Here is an 11,905-nt window from a genome sequence, read left to right as displayed (position 1 = left end):
TGACGTGGGACACTTGGAAAAGCATTGTCTGCGTCGCGTACCGTTTACTTAACTGTGCAACATCCTCTCAGCTTGACTTGTCTCGACTTTGCTCGACTGACGCTACGCTGACGCTTGCACGAAGCGATATTTACCACGATCGTCTCGAGATGCAGCTGCGAGATGCTCAGGATTGACATTGCACTCCACGCAGGTGGAAACATTCGAATGCACTGCCTAGCTACGCGCCCGCAACTAACAAAATGCCGACCCTGCCAGGATTCGAACCTGGAATCTTCTGATCCGTAGTCAGACGCGTTATCCGTTGCGCCACAGGGCCACTGTTCGCCTTTCGTCATATGAGGCGGGTACACATCGCAGAGCAACGTGTTCTCCGTGGCTCGGCAACTGCGTGTCGTCCACTGACAACGGCGGCGCGGCCACTCTGGTCTTCCGCACTCTGCAGGGAGCTGCCAAGGAAGGCATCTCTCCTCCAGCTGCTCGGCCACGGTGCGCCTGCATAGCTTAGAGCTTGCCACACATCTGCCCTCGCTGTTGGACAGGTAGCAGAAGGCAAGGCGCGCGTTTTTCTGCAATTTTTCGGTGATGACAAGCGGTTGATATGCTTGTAAGTGTAGCATATGAAACAAGAATCGTATGAAGCATCCGTAGCCAGGTGCTAAAGTCGCAGTATGGCCGCAGGTGACGGTCGTATGATGGGTCTGTAGCCACAACAGGTTGGCGGCAAAGCAAATACCGCTAACTGAAAGCACCCTGCTGTAGCCCCAGTGGCGCAATTGGTTAGCGCACGGTACTTATAAGGCAGTAGCCGTGAGCAATGCCGGGGTTGTGAGTTCGAGCCTCACCTGGGGCATACTTTTATTTCGTAGCAGCTGACTCTGAAAGCATCGGGACGCTAGATTTGAGATGAATCACCTACTTGAGAAGAATAAGTGTGCGTGCGTTGTGCGTATCGTTTGCGTATTCCTCGGTAGTATAGTGGTTAGTATCCCCGCCTGTCACGCGGGAGACGGGGTTCGATTCCCCGCCGGGGAGGTGCGATTTTTATATCGCGAAAGTTGCACGTGTGGCCCGATAGGACATTAACGTTGTGATCGAGAAATGTAGTTGCTGCAGAATCGTAAGAAACTCTGCGTCTTAGGAAGTGTTTCTCGTATTCTCCACACGACGTCGTCATCGTTTCAGAACTTACAGGGTTTGCTGTTGACGCTGGGTCAGCGCAACCCCCAGGCTTAATGATCGAGCTCGAAGCACCCAAGAAAAAGAATAATTTTAGCAGAGCGTGGTTTCGATCACGGACCTCTGGGTTATGGGCCCAGCACGCTTCCACTGCGCCACTCTGCTGCGTGACGTGGGACACTTGGAAAAGCATTGTCTGCGTCGCGTACCGTTTACTTAACTGTGCAACATCTCTCAGCTTGACTTGTCTCGACTTTGCTCGACTGACGGCTACGCTGACGCTTGCACGAAGCGATATTTACCACGATCGTCTCGAGATGCAGCTGCGAGATGCTCAGGATTGACATTGCACTCCACGCAGGTGGAAACATTCGAATGCACTGCCTAGCTACGCGCCCGCAACTAACAAAATGCCGACCCTGCCAGGATTCGAACCTGGAATCTTCTGATCCGTAGTCAGACGCGTTATCCGTTGCGCCACAGGGCCACTGTTCGCCTTTCGTCATATGAGGCGGGTACAACATCGCAGAGCAACGTGTTCTCCGTGGCTCGGCAACTGCGTGTCGTCCACTGACAACGGCGGCGCGGCCACTCTGGTCTTCCGCACTCTGCAGGGAGCTGCCAAGGAAGGCATCTCTCCTCCAGCTGCTCGGCCACGGTGCGCCTGCATAGCTTAGAGCTTGCCACACATCTGCCCTCGCTGTTGGACAGGTAGCAGAAGGCAAGGCGCGCGTTTTTTCTGCAATTTTTCGGTGATGACAAGCGGTTGATATGCTTGTAAGTGTAGCATATGAAACAAGAATCGTATGAAGCATCCGTAGCCAGGTGCTAAAGTCGCAGTATGGCCGCAGGTGACGGTCGTATGATGGGTCTGTAGCCACAACAGGTTGGCGGCCAAAGCAAATACCGCTAACTGAAAGCACCCTGCTGTAGCCCCAGTGGCGCAATTGGTTAGCGCACGGTACTTATAAGGCAGTAGCCGTGAGCAATGCCGGGGTTGTGAGTTCGAGCCTCACCTGGGCATACTTTTATTTCGTAGCAGCTGACTCTGAAAGCATCGGGACGCTAGATTTGAGATGAATCACCTACTTGAGAAGAATAAGTGTGCGTGCGTTGTGCGTATCGTTTGCGTATTCCTCGGTAGTATAGTGGTTAGTATCCCCGCCTGTCACGCGGGAGACCGGGTTCGATTCCCCGCCGGGGAGGTGCGATTTTTATATCGCGAAAGTTGCACGTGTGGCCCGATAGGACATTAACGTTGTGATCGAGAAATGTAGTTGCTGCAGAATCGTAAGAAACTCTGCGTCTTAGGAAGTGTTTCTCGTATTCTCCACACGACGTCGTCATCGTTTCAGAACTTACAGGGTTTGCTGTTGACGCTGGGTCAGCGCACCCCAGGCTTAATGATCGAGCTCGAAGCACCCAAGAAAAAGAATAATTTTAGCAGAGCGTGGTTTCGATCCACGGACCTCTGGGTTATGGGCCCAGCACGCTTCCACTGCGCCACTCTGCTGCGTGACGTGGGACACTTGGAAAGCATTGTCCTGCGTCGCGTACCGTTTACTTAACTGTGCAACATCTCTCAGCTTGACTTGTCTCGACTTTGCTCGACTGACGCTACGCTGACGCTTGCACGAAGCGATATTTACCACGATCGTCTCGAGATGCAGCTGCGAGATGCTCAGGATTGACATTGCACTCCACGCAGGTGGAAACATTCGAATGCACTGCCTAGCTACGCGCCCGCAAACTAACAAATGCCGACCCTGCCAGGATTCGAACCTGGAATCTTCTGATCCCGTAGTCAGACGCGTTATCCGTTGCGCCACAGGGCCACTGTTCGCCTTTCGTCATATGAGGCGGGTACACATCGCAGAGCAACGTGTTCTCCGTGGCTCGGCAACTGCGTGTCGTCCACTGACAACGGCGGCGCGGCCACTCTGGTCTTCCGCACTCTGCAGGGAGCTGCCAAGGAAGGCATCTCTCCTCCAGCTGCTCGGCCACGGTGCGCCTGCATAGCTTAGAGCTTGCCACACATCTGCCCTCGCTGTTGGACAGGTAGCAGAAGGCAAGGCGCGCGTTTTTCTGCAATTTTTCGGTGATGACAAGCGGTTGATATGCTTGTAAGTGTAGCATATGAAACAAGAATCGTATGAAGCATCCGTAGCCAGGTGCTAAAGTCGCAGTATGGCCGCAGGTGACGGTCGTATGATGGGTCTGTAGCCACAACAGGTTGGCGGCAAAGCAAATACCGCTAACTGAAAGCACCCTGCTGTAGCCCCAGTGGCGCAATTGGTTAGCGCACGGTACTTATAAGCAGTAGCCGTGAGCAATGCCGGGGTTGTGAGTTCGAGCCTCACCTGGGGCATACTTTTATTTCGTAGCAGCTGACTCTGAAAGCATCGGGACGCTAGATTTGAGATGAATCACCTACTTGAGAAGAATAAGTGTGCGTGCGTTGTGCGTATCGTTTGCGTATTCCTCGGTAGTATAGTGGTTAGTATCCCCGCCTGTCACGCGGGAGACCGGGGTTCGATTCCCCGCCGGGGAGGTGCGATTTTTATATCGCGAAAGTTGCACGTGTGGCCCGATAGGACATTAACGTTGTGATCGAGAAATGTAGTTGCTGCAGAATCGTAAGAAACTCTGCGTCTTAGGAAGTGTTTCTCGTATTCTCCACACGACGTCGTCATCGTTTCAGAACTTACAGGGTTTGCTGTTGACGCTGGGTCAGGCGCACCCCAGGCTTAATGATCGAGCTCGAAGCACCCAAGAAAAAGAATAATTTTAGCAGAGCGTGGTTTCGATCCACGGACCTCTGGGTTATGGGCCCAGCACGCTTCCACTGCGCCACTCTGCTGCGTGACGTGGGACACTTGGAAAAGCATTGTCTGCGTCGCGTACCGTTTACTTAACTGTGCAACATCTCTCAGCTTGACTTGGTCTCGACTTTGCTCGACTGACGCTACGCTGACGCTTGCACGAAGCGATATTTACCACGATCGTCTCGAGATGCAGCTGCGAGATGCTCAGGATTGACATTGCACTCCACGCAGGTGGAAACATTCGAATGCACTGCCTAGCTACGCGCCCGCAACTAACAAAATGCCGACCCTGCCAGGATTCGAACCTGGAATCTTCTGATCCGTAGTCAGACGCGTTATCCGTTGCGCCACAGGGCCACTGTTCGCCTTTCGTCATATGAGGCGGGTACACATCGCAGAGCAACGTGTTCTCCGTGGCTCGGCAACTGCGTGTCGTCCACTGACAAACGGCGGCGCGGCCACTCTGGTCTTCCGCACTCTGCAGGGAGCTGCCAAGGAAGGCATCTCTCCTCCAGCTGCTCGGCCACGGTGCGCCTGCATAGCTTAGAGCTTGCCACACATCTGCCCTCGCTGTTGGACAGGTAGCAGAAGGCAAGGCGCGCGTTTTTCTGCAATTTTTCGGTGATGACAAGCGGTTGATATGCTTGTAAGTGTAGCATATGAAACAAGAATCGTATGAAGCATCCGTAGCCAGGTGCTAAAGTCGCAGTATGGCCGCAGGTGACGGTCGTATGATGGGTCTGTAGCCACAACAGGTTGGCGGCAAAGCAAATACCGCTAACTGAAAGCACCCTGCTGTAGCCCCAGTGGCGCAATTGGTTAGCGCACGGTACTTATAAGGCAGTAGCCGTGAGCAATGCCGGGGTTGTGAGTTCGAGCCTCACCTGGGGCATACTTTTATTTCGTAGCAGCTGACTCTGAAAGCATCGGGACGCTAGATTTGAGATGAATCACCTACTTGAGAAGAATAAGTGTGCGTGCGTTGTGCGTATCGTTTGCGTATTCCTCGGTAGTATAGTGGTTAGTATCCCCGCCTGTCACGCGGGAGACCGGGGTTCGATTCCCCGCCGGGGAGGTGCGATTTTTATATCGCGAAAGTTGCACGTGTGGCCCGATAGGACATTAACGTTGTGATCGAGAAATGTAGTTGCTGCAGAATCGTAAGAAAACTCTGCGTCTTAGGAAGTGTTTCTCGTATTCTCCACACGACGTCGTCATCGTTTCAGAACTTACAGGGTTTGCTGTTGACGCTGGGTCAGCGCACCCCAGGCTTAATGATCGAGCTCGAAGCACCCAAGAAAAAGAATAATTTTAGCAGAGCGTGGTTTCGATCCACGGACCTCTGGGTTATGGGCCCAGCACGCTTCCACTGCGCCACTCTGCTGCGTGACGTGGGACACTTGGAAAAGCATTGTCTGCGTCGCGTACCGTTTACTTAACTGTGCAACATCTCTCAGCTTGACTTGTCTCGACTTTGCTCGACTGACGCTACGCTGACGCTTGCACGAAGCGATATTTACCACGATCGTCTCGAGATGCAGCTGCGAGATGCTCAGGATTGACATTGCACTCCACGCAGGTGGAAACATTCGAATGCACTGCCTAGCTACGCGCCCGCAACTAACAAAATGCCGACCCTGCCAGGATTCGAACCTGGAATCTTCTGATCCGTAGTCAGACGCGTTATCCGTTGCGCCACAGGGCCACTGTTCGCCTTTCGTCATATGAGGCGGGTACACATCGCAGAGCAACGTGTTCTCCGTGGCTCGGCAACTGCGTGTCGTCCACTGACAACGGCGGCGCGGCCACTCTGGTCTTCCGCACTCTGCAGGAGCTGCCAAGGAAGGCATCTCTCCTCCAGCTGCTCGGCCACGGTGCGCCTGCATAGCTTAGAGCTTGCCACACATCTGCCCTCGCTGTTGGACAGGTAGCAGAAGGCAAGGCGCGCGTTTTTCTGCAATTTTTCGGTGATGACAAGCGGTTGATATGCTTGTAAGTGTAGCATATGAAACAAGAATCGTATGAAGCATCCGTAGCCAGGTGCTAAAGTCGCAGTATGGCCGCAGGTGACGGTCGTATGATGGGTCTGTAGCCACAACAGGTTGGCGGCAAAGCAAATACCGCTAACTGAAAGCACCCTGCTGTAGCCCCAGTGGCGCAATTGGTTAGCGCACGGTACTTATAAGGCAGTAGCCGTGAGCAATGCCGGGGTTGTGAGTTCGAGCCTCACCTGGGGCATACTTTTATTTCGTAGCAGCTGACTCTGAAAGCATCGGGACGCTAGATTTGAGATGAATCACCTACTTGAGAAGAATAAGTGTGCGTGCGTTGTGCGTATCGTTTGCGTATTCCTCGGTAGTATAGTGGTTAGTATCCCCGCCTGTCACGCGGGAGACCGGGGTTCGATTCCCCGCCGGGGAGGTGCGATTTTTATATCGCGAAAGTTGCACGTGTGGCCCGATAGGACATTAACGTTGTGATCGAGAAATGTAGTTGCTGCAGAATCGTAAGAAACTCTGCGTCTTAGGAAGTGTTTCTCGTATTCTCCACACGACGTCGTCATCGTTTCAGAACTTACAGGGTTTGCTGTTGACGCTGGGTCAGCGCACCCCAGGCTTAATGATCGAGCTCGAAGCACCCAAGAAAAAGAATAATTTTAGCAGAGCGTGGTTTCGATCCACGGACCTCTGGGTTATGGGCCCAGCACGCTTCCACTGCGCCACTCTGCTGCGTGACGTGGGACACTTGGAAAAGCATTGTCTGCGTCGCGTACCGTTTACTTAACTGTGCAACATCTCTCAGCTTGACTTGTCTCGACTTTGCTCGACTGACGCTACGCTGACGCTTGCACGAAGCGATATTTACCACGATCGTCTCGAGATGCAGCTGCGAGATGCTCAGGATTGACATTGCACTCCACGCAGGTGGAAACATTCGAATGCACTGCCTAGCTACGCGCCCGCAACTAACAAAATGCCGACCCTGCCAGGATTCGAACCTGGAATCTTCTGATCCGTAGTCAGACGCGTTATCCGTTGCGCCACAGGGCCACTGTTCGCCTTTCGTCATATGAGGCGGGTACACATCGCAGAGCAACGTGTTCTCCGTGGCTCGGCAACTGCGTGTCGTCCACTGACAACGGCGGCGCGGCCACTCTGGTCTTCCGCACTCTGCAGGGAGCTGCCAAGGAAGGCATCTCTCCTCCAGCTGCTCGGCCACGGTGCGCCTGCATAGCTTAGAGCTTGCCACACATCTGCCCTCGCTGTTGGACAGGTAGCAGAAGGCAAGGCGCGCGTTTTTCTGCAATTTTTCGGTGATGACAAGCGGTTGATATGCTTGTAAGTGTAGCATATGAAACAAGAATCGTATGAAGCATCCGTAGCCAGGTGCTAAAGTCGCAGTATGGCCGCAGGTGACGGTCGTATGATGGGTCTGTAGCCACAACAGGTTGGCGGCAAAGCAAATACCGCTAACTGAAAGCACCCTGCTGTAGCCCCAGTGGCGCAATTGGTTAGCGCACGGTACTTATAAGGCAGTAGCCGTGAGCAATGCCGGGGTTGTGAGTTCGAGCTTCACCTGGGGCATACTTTTATTTCGTAGCAGCTGACTCTGAAAGCATCGGGACGCTAGATTTGAGATGAATCACCTACTTGAGAAGAATAAGTGTGCGTGCGTTGTGCGTATCGTTTGCGTATTCCTCGGTAGTATAGTGGTTAGTATCCCCGCCTGTCACGCGGGAGACCGGGGTTCGATTCCCCGCCGGGGAGGTGCGATTTTTATATCGCGAAAGTTGCACGTGTGGCCCGATAGGACATTAACGTTGTGATCGAGAAATGTAGTTGCTGCAGAATCGTAAGAAACTCTGCGTCTTAGGAAGTGTTTCTCGTATTCTCCACACGACGTCGTCATCGTTTCAGAACTTACAGGGTTTGCTGTTGACGCTGGGTCAGCGCACCCCAGGCTTAATGATCGAGCTCGAAGCACCCAAGAAAAAGAATAATTTTAGCAGAGCGTGGTTTCGATCCACGGACCTCTGGGTTATGGGCCCAGCACGCTTCCACTGCGCCACTCTGCTGCGTGACGTGGGACACTTGGAAAAGCATTGTCTGCGTCGCGTACCGTTTACTTAACTGTGCAACATCTCTCAGCTTGACTTGTCTCGACTTTGCTCGACTGACGCTACGCTGACGCTTGCACGAAGCGATATTTACCACGATCGTCTCGAGATGCAGCTGCGAGATGCTCAGGATTGACATTGCACTCCACGCAGGTGGAAACATTCGAATGCACTGCCTAGCTACGCGCCCGCAACTAACAAAATGCCGACCCTGCCAGGATTCGAACCTGGAATCTTCTGATCCGTAGTCAGACGCGTTATCCGTTGCGCCACAGGGCCACTGTTCGCCTTTCGTCATATGAGGCGGGTACACATCGCAGAGCAACGTGTTCTCCGTGGCTCGGCAACTGCGTGTCGTCCACTGACAACGGCGGCGCGGCCACTCTGGTCTTCCGCACTCTGCAGGGAGCTGCCAAGGAAGGCATCTCTCCTCCAGCTGCTCGGCCACGGTGCGCCTGCATAGCTTAGAGCTTGCCACACATCTGCCCTCGCTGTTGGACAGGTAGCAGAAGGCAAGGCGCGCGTTTTTCTGCAATTTTTCGGTGATGACAAGCGGTTGATATGCTTGTAAGTGTAGCATATGAAACAAGAATCGTATGAAGCATCCGTAGCCAGGTGCTAAAGTCGCAGTATGGCCGCAGGTGACGGTCGTATGATGGGTCTGTAGCCACAACAGGTTGGCGGCAAAGCAAATACCGCTAACTGAAAGCACCCTGCTGTAGCCCCAGTGGCGCAATTGGTTAGCGCACGGTACTTATAAGGCAGTAGCCGTGAGCAATGCCGGGGTTGTGAGTTCGAGCTTCACCTGGGGCATACTTTTATTTCGTAGCAGCTGACTCTGAAAGCATCGGGACGCTAGATTTGAGATGAATCACCTACTTGAGAAGAATAAGTGTGCGTGCGTTGTGCGTATCGTTTGCGTATTCCTCGGTAGTATAGTGGTTAGTATCCCCGCCTGTCACGCGGGAGACCGGGGTTCGATTCCCCGCCGGGGAGGTGCGATTTTTATATCGCGAAAGTTGCACGTGTGGCCCGATAGGACATTAACGTTGTGATCGAGAAATGTAGTTGCTGCAGAATCGTAAGAAACTCTGCGTCTTAGGAAGTGTTTCTCGTATTCTCCACACGACGTCGTCATCGTTTCAGAACTTACAGGGTTTGCTGTTGACGCTGGGTCAGCGCACCCCAGGCTTAATGATCGAGCTCGAAGCACCCAAGAAAAAGAATAATTTTAGCAGAGCGTGGTTTCGATCCACGGACCTCTGGGTTATGGGCCCAGCACGCTTCCACTGCGCCACTCTGCTGCGTGACGTGGGACACTTGGAAAAGCATTGTCTGCGTCGCGTACCGTTTACTTAACTGTGCAACATCTCTCAGCTTGACTTGTCTCGACTTTGCTCGACTGACGCTACGCTGACGCTTGCACGAAGCGATATTTACCACGATCGTCTCGAGATGCAGCTGCGAGATGCTCAGGATTGACATTGCACTCCACGCAGGTGGAAACATTCGAATGCACTGCCTAGCTACGCGCCCGCAACTAACAAAATGCCGACCCTGCCAGGATTCGAACCTGGAATCTTCTGATCCGTAGTCAGACGCGTTATCCGTTGCGCCACAGGGCCACTGTTCGCCTTTCGTCATATGAGGCGGGTACACATCGCAGAGCAACGTGTTCTCCGTGGCTCGGCAACTGCGTGTCGTCCACTGACAACGGCGGCGCGGCCACTCTGGTCTTCCGCACTCTGCAGGGAGCTGCCAAGGAAGGCATCTCTCCTCCAGCTGCTCGGCCACGGTGCGCCTGCATAGCTTAGAGCTTGCCACACATCTGCCCTCGCTGTTGGACAGGTAGCAGAAGGCAAGGCGCGCGTTTTTCTGCAATTTTTCGGTGATGACAAGCGGTTGATATGCTTGTAAGTGTAGCATATGAAACAAGAATCGTATGAAGCATCCGTAGCCAGGTGCTAAAGTCGCAGTATGGCCGCAGGTGACGGTCGTATGATGGGTCTGTAGCCACAACAGGTTGGCGGCAAAGCAAATACCGCTAACTGAAAGCACCCTGCTGTAGCCCCAGTGGCGCAATTGGTTAGCGCACGGTACTTATAAGGCAGTAGCCGTGAGCAATGCCGGGGTTGTGAGTTCGAGCCTCACCTGGGGCATACTTTTATTTCGTAGCAGCTGACTCTGAAAGCATCGGGACGCTAGATTTGAGATGAATCACCTACTTGAGAAGAATAAGTGTGCGTGCGTTGTGCGTATCGTTTGCGTATTCCTCGGTAGTATAGTGGTTAGTATCCCCGCCTGTCACGCGGGAGACCGGGGTTCGATTCCCCGCCGGGGAGGTGCGATTTTTATATCGCGAAAGTTGCACGTGTGGCCCGATAGGACATTAACGTTGTGATCGAGAAATGTAGTTGCTGCAGAATCGTAAGAAACTCTGCGTCTTAGGAAGTGTTTCTCGTATTCTCCACACGACGTCGTCATCGTTTCAGAACTTACAGGGTTTGCTGTTGACGCTGGGTCAGCGCACCCCAGGCTTAATGATCGAGCTCGAAGCACCCAAGAAAAAGAATAATTTTAGCAGAGCGTGGTTTCGATCCACGGACCTCTGGGTTATGGGCCCAGCACGCTTCCACTGCGCCACTCTGCTGCGTGACGTGGGACACTTGGAAAAGCATTGTCTGCGTCGCGTACCGTTTACTTAACTGTGCAACATCTCTCAGCTTGACTTGTCTCGACTTTGCTCGACTGACGCTACGCTGACGCTTGCACGAAGCGATATTTACCACGATCGTCTCGAGATGCAGCTGCGAGATGCTCAGGATTGACATTGCACTCCACGCAGGTGGAAACATTCGAATGCACTGCCTAGCTACGCGCCCGCAACTAACAAAATGCCGACCCTGCCAGGATTCGAACCTGGAATCTTCTGATCCGTAGTCAGACGCGTTATCCGTTGCGCCACAGGGCCACTGTTCGCCTTTCGTCATATGAGGCGGGTACACATCGCAGAGCAACGTGTTCTCCGTGGCTCGGCAACTGCGTGTCGTCCACTGACAACGGCGGCGCGGCCACTCTGGTCTTCCGCACTCTGCAGGGAGCTGCCAAGGAAGGCATCTCTCCTCCAGCTGCTCGGCCACGGTGCGCCTGCATAGCTTAGAGCTTGCCACACATCTGCCCTCGCTGTTGGACAGGTAGCAGAAGGCAAGGCGCGCGTTTTTCTGCAATTTTTCGGTGATGACAAGCGGTTGATATGCTTGTAAGTGTAGCATATGAAACAAGAATCGTATGAAGCATCCGTAGCCAGGTGCTAAAGTCGCAGTATGGCCGCAGGTGACGGTCGTATGATGGGTCTGTAGCCACAACAGGTTGGCGGCAAAGCAAATACCGCTAACTGAAAGCACCCTGCTGTAGCCCCAGTGGCGCAATTGGTTAGCGCACGGTACTTATAAGGCAGTAGCCGTGAGCAATGCCGGGGTTGTGAGTTCGAGCTTCACCTGGGGCATACTTTTATTTCGTAGCAGCTGACTCTGAAAGCATCGGGACGCTAGATTTGAGATGAATCACCTACTTGAGAAGAATAAGTGTGCGTGCGTTGTGCGTATCGTTTGCGTATTCCTCGGTAGTATAGTGGTTAGTATCCCCGCCTGTCACGCGGGAGACCGGGGTTCGATTCCCCGCCGGGGAGGTGCGATTTTTATATCGCGAAAGTTGCACGTGTGGCCCGATAGGACATTAACGTTGTGATCGAGAAATGTAGTTGCTGCAGAATCGTAAGAAACTC

The 11,905-nt window shown here is 53.4% G+C and overlaps 33 non-coding genes across 33 annotated transcripts; 17 read left to right on the top strand and 16 right to left on the bottom strand.

The window, feature by feature from the left end:
• Window positions 1–246: 246 nt before the first annotated feature.
• On the bottom strand, window positions 247–319 carry Trnar-acg (transfer RNA arginine (anticodon ACG)). Its single transcript has one exon. It is a non-coding gene; the product is annotated as a tRNA-Arg (tRNA).
• Window positions 320–761: 442 nt separating this feature from the next.
• On the top strand, window positions 762–853 carry Trnai-uau (transfer RNA isoleucine (anticodon UAU)). The gene is given in 2 exon segments: window positions 762–799; window positions 818–853. It is a non-coding gene; the product is annotated as a tRNA-Ile (tRNA).
• Window positions 854–964: 111 nt separating this feature from the next.
• On the top strand, window positions 965–1,035 carry Trnad-guc (transfer RNA aspartic acid (anticodon GUC)). The gene has a single exon. It is a non-coding gene; the product is annotated as a tRNA-Asp (tRNA).
• Window positions 1,036–1,593: 558 nt separating this feature from the next.
• Trnar-acg (transfer RNA arginine (anticodon ACG)) lies at window positions 1,594–1,666 on the bottom strand. Its single transcript has one exon. It is a non-coding gene; the product is annotated as a tRNA-Arg (tRNA).
• Window positions 1,667–2,111: 445 nt separating this feature from the next.
• Window positions 2,112–2,206, top strand: Trnai-uau (transfer RNA isoleucine (anticodon UAU)). The gene is given in 2 exon segments: window positions 2,112–2,149; window positions 2,168–2,206. It is a non-coding gene; the product is annotated as a tRNA-Ile (tRNA).
• A 414-nt stretch (window positions 2,207–2,620) lies between these two features.
• Window positions 2,621–2,692, bottom strand: Trnam-cau (transfer RNA methionine (anticodon CAU)). The gene has a single exon. It is a non-coding gene; the product is annotated as a tRNA-Met (tRNA).
• A 248-nt stretch (window positions 2,693–2,940) lies between these two features.
• Trnar-acg (transfer RNA arginine (anticodon ACG)) lies at window positions 2,941–3,014 on the bottom strand. Its single transcript has one exon. It is a non-coding gene; the product is annotated as a tRNA-Arg (tRNA).
• Window positions 3,015–3,456: 442 nt separating this feature from the next.
• Window positions 3,457–3,547, top strand: Trnai-uau (transfer RNA isoleucine (anticodon UAU)). Its single transcript is given in 2 exon segments — window positions 3,457–3,494; window positions 3,512–3,547. It is a non-coding gene; the product is annotated as a tRNA-Ile (tRNA).
• A 111-nt stretch (window positions 3,548–3,658) lies between these two features.
• On the top strand, window positions 3,659–3,730 carry Trnad-guc (transfer RNA aspartic acid (anticodon GUC)). Its single transcript has one exon. It is a non-coding gene; the product is annotated as a tRNA-Asp (tRNA).
• A 237-nt stretch (window positions 3,731–3,967) lies between these two features.
• On the bottom strand, window positions 3,968–4,039 carry Trnam-cau (transfer RNA methionine (anticodon CAU)). The gene has a single exon. It is a non-coding gene; the product is annotated as a tRNA-Met (tRNA).
• A 249-nt stretch (window positions 4,040–4,288) lies between these two features.
• Window positions 4,289–4,361, bottom strand: Trnar-acg (transfer RNA arginine (anticodon ACG)). The gene has a single exon. It is a non-coding gene; the product is annotated as a tRNA-Arg (tRNA).
• A 443-nt stretch (window positions 4,362–4,804) lies between these two features.
• On the top strand, window positions 4,805–4,896 carry Trnai-uau (transfer RNA isoleucine (anticodon UAU)). Its single transcript is given in 2 exon segments — window positions 4,805–4,842; window positions 4,861–4,896. It is a non-coding gene; the product is annotated as a tRNA-Ile (tRNA).
• Window positions 4,897–5,007: 111 nt separating this feature from the next.
• Window positions 5,008–5,079, top strand: Trnad-guc (transfer RNA aspartic acid (anticodon GUC)). Its single transcript has one exon. It is a non-coding gene; the product is annotated as a tRNA-Asp (tRNA).
• Window positions 5,080–5,316: 237 nt separating this feature from the next.
• Trnam-cau (transfer RNA methionine (anticodon CAU)) lies at window positions 5,317–5,388 on the bottom strand. Its single transcript has one exon. It is a non-coding gene; the product is annotated as a tRNA-Met (tRNA).
• A 248-nt stretch (window positions 5,389–5,636) lies between these two features.
• Window positions 5,637–5,709, bottom strand: Trnar-acg (transfer RNA arginine (anticodon ACG)). The gene has a single exon. It is a non-coding gene; the product is annotated as a tRNA-Arg (tRNA).
• A 441-nt stretch (window positions 5,710–6,150) lies between these two features.
• On the top strand, window positions 6,151–6,242 carry Trnai-uau (transfer RNA isoleucine (anticodon UAU)). The gene is given in 2 exon segments: window positions 6,151–6,188; window positions 6,207–6,242. It is a non-coding gene; the product is annotated as a tRNA-Ile (tRNA).
• Window positions 6,243–6,353: 111 nt separating this feature from the next.
• On the top strand, window positions 6,354–6,425 carry Trnad-guc (transfer RNA aspartic acid (anticodon GUC)). Its single transcript has one exon. It is a non-coding gene; the product is annotated as a tRNA-Asp (tRNA).
• A 236-nt stretch (window positions 6,426–6,661) lies between these two features.
• Trnam-cau (transfer RNA methionine (anticodon CAU)) lies at window positions 6,662–6,733 on the bottom strand. The gene has a single exon. It is a non-coding gene; the product is annotated as a tRNA-Met (tRNA).
• Window positions 6,734–6,981: 248 nt separating this feature from the next.
• On the bottom strand, window positions 6,982–7,054 carry Trnar-acg (transfer RNA arginine (anticodon ACG)). Its single transcript has one exon. It is a non-coding gene; the product is annotated as a tRNA-Arg (tRNA).
• A 442-nt stretch (window positions 7,055–7,496) lies between these two features.
• Trnai-uau (transfer RNA isoleucine (anticodon UAU)) lies at window positions 7,497–7,588 on the top strand. The gene is given in 2 exon segments: window positions 7,497–7,534; window positions 7,553–7,588. It is a non-coding gene; the product is annotated as a tRNA-Ile (tRNA).
• A 111-nt stretch (window positions 7,589–7,699) lies between these two features.
• Window positions 7,700–7,771, top strand: Trnad-guc (transfer RNA aspartic acid (anticodon GUC)). The gene has a single exon. It is a non-coding gene; the product is annotated as a tRNA-Asp (tRNA).
• Window positions 7,772–8,007: 236 nt separating this feature from the next.
• Window positions 8,008–8,079, bottom strand: Trnam-cau (transfer RNA methionine (anticodon CAU)). The gene has a single exon. It is a non-coding gene; the product is annotated as a tRNA-Met (tRNA).
• A 248-nt stretch (window positions 8,080–8,327) lies between these two features.
• Window positions 8,328–8,400, bottom strand: Trnar-acg (transfer RNA arginine (anticodon ACG)). The gene has a single exon. It is a non-coding gene; the product is annotated as a tRNA-Arg (tRNA).
• Window positions 8,401–8,842: 442 nt separating this feature from the next.
• Trnai-uau (transfer RNA isoleucine (anticodon UAU)) lies at window positions 8,843–8,934 on the top strand. Its single transcript is given in 2 exon segments — window positions 8,843–8,880; window positions 8,899–8,934. It is a non-coding gene; the product is annotated as a tRNA-Ile (tRNA).
• Window positions 8,935–9,045: 111 nt separating this feature from the next.
• On the top strand, window positions 9,046–9,117 carry Trnad-guc (transfer RNA aspartic acid (anticodon GUC)). The gene has a single exon. It is a non-coding gene; the product is annotated as a tRNA-Asp (tRNA).
• A 236-nt stretch (window positions 9,118–9,353) lies between these two features.
• Trnam-cau (transfer RNA methionine (anticodon CAU)) lies at window positions 9,354–9,425 on the bottom strand. Its single transcript has one exon. It is a non-coding gene; the product is annotated as a tRNA-Met (tRNA).
• A 248-nt stretch (window positions 9,426–9,673) lies between these two features.
• Trnar-acg (transfer RNA arginine (anticodon ACG)) lies at window positions 9,674–9,746 on the bottom strand. Its single transcript has one exon. It is a non-coding gene; the product is annotated as a tRNA-Arg (tRNA).
• A 442-nt stretch (window positions 9,747–10,188) lies between these two features.
• Trnai-uau (transfer RNA isoleucine (anticodon UAU)) lies at window positions 10,189–10,280 on the top strand. Its single transcript is given in 2 exon segments — window positions 10,189–10,226; window positions 10,245–10,280. It is a non-coding gene; the product is annotated as a tRNA-Ile (tRNA).
• Window positions 10,281–10,391: 111 nt separating this feature from the next.
• On the top strand, window positions 10,392–10,463 carry Trnad-guc (transfer RNA aspartic acid (anticodon GUC)). The gene has a single exon. It is a non-coding gene; the product is annotated as a tRNA-Asp (tRNA).
• Window positions 10,464–10,699: 236 nt separating this feature from the next.
• Trnam-cau (transfer RNA methionine (anticodon CAU)) lies at window positions 10,700–10,771 on the bottom strand. The gene has a single exon. It is a non-coding gene; the product is annotated as a tRNA-Met (tRNA).
• A 248-nt stretch (window positions 10,772–11,019) lies between these two features.
• Window positions 11,020–11,092, bottom strand: Trnar-acg (transfer RNA arginine (anticodon ACG)). Its single transcript has one exon. It is a non-coding gene; the product is annotated as a tRNA-Arg (tRNA).
• Window positions 11,093–11,534: 442 nt separating this feature from the next.
• Window positions 11,535–11,626, top strand: Trnai-uau (transfer RNA isoleucine (anticodon UAU)). Its single transcript is given in 2 exon segments — window positions 11,535–11,572; window positions 11,591–11,626. It is a non-coding gene; the product is annotated as a tRNA-Ile (tRNA).
• Window positions 11,627–11,737: 111 nt separating this feature from the next.
• Trnad-guc (transfer RNA aspartic acid (anticodon GUC)) lies at window positions 11,738–11,809 on the top strand. The gene has a single exon. It is a non-coding gene; the product is annotated as a tRNA-Asp (tRNA).
• Window positions 11,810–11,905: the final 96 nt, after the last annotated feature.

The sequence above is a fragment of the Schistocerca cancellata genome, unplaced genomic scaffold (genome assembly GCF_023864275.1).
Source record: "Schistocerca cancellata isolate TAMUIC-IGC-003103 unplaced genomic scaffold, iqSchCanc2.1 HiC_scaffold_954, whole genome shotgun sequence".
NCBI classification, from domain to species: domain Eukaryota; kingdom Metazoa; phylum Arthropoda; class Insecta; order Orthoptera; family Acrididae; genus Schistocerca; species Schistocerca cancellata.
The sequence above is the reverse complement of the archived record's forward strand: the minus strand, read 5'-3'. Positions and strand labels throughout refer to the sequence as shown.